The sequence below is a fragment of the Penaeus monodon genome, chromosome 22 (assembly GCF_015228065.2).
Source record: "Penaeus monodon isolate SGIC_2016 chromosome 22, NSTDA_Pmon_1, whole genome shotgun sequence".
Taxonomy (NCBI): Eukaryota; Metazoa; Arthropoda; class Malacostraca; order Decapoda; family Penaeidae; genus Penaeus; species Penaeus monodon.
Window position 1 is genome coordinate 27,263,039 of NC_051407.1, and position 669 is coordinate 27,263,707.

The following is a 669-nucleotide window of genomic DNA, read 5'->3' on the forward strand; positions in this document are numbered from 1 at the left end:
AGGACATTGTCAGGTCCTTTGTTGTTTAATCTGTGGCTGAACGATACTGTTATGGCAATAGGTCAACTATATTGTGTATTGTGTGCATGTGACAGCACTGTAGACACTGAAAAATAAGTGACGGACACTGCCGTTAGCTTTATTAGCATTCGTGTCTTCTTTTACATAAGCTTCCTATCATCAGTAACAATGGTGTTTGAGTACAAGGTCATTTTATGCCAATATATGAAACTTTTTTTTTTTTAAAGGCTGCCATTCCCTTAATAATATATACTGCAGACAAGTGATGACGCATTTGCCTATTTCCATGACTGCAGTCTGGAAGCGTGTCTTAAGATACCCACAATAGAGGAATACGATGGCAATCACACTATTATTTACTAGTGGGAGATAATAGTGGCCTGGCTATTATAGAGCACATAGTCTAATATATCATAGGCTTGGCATACACTATAATTCGTGTGGGTGTTCCCGACCCCTTTCAGAACATTAAATTTAATATTAATTTGATTTAGATACATGGTGGGCTGTGGTTTGCAGAAGATAGGTGGGGATATTTGTTTATTTGAGAGAGGAAAGTCCATGATTTCACTCATATTTGATGGATGGGGAAACCGAATACTGAAATCCACAAAATCAATCGTTATGGAGGTTGCTTTGCTGACTGAA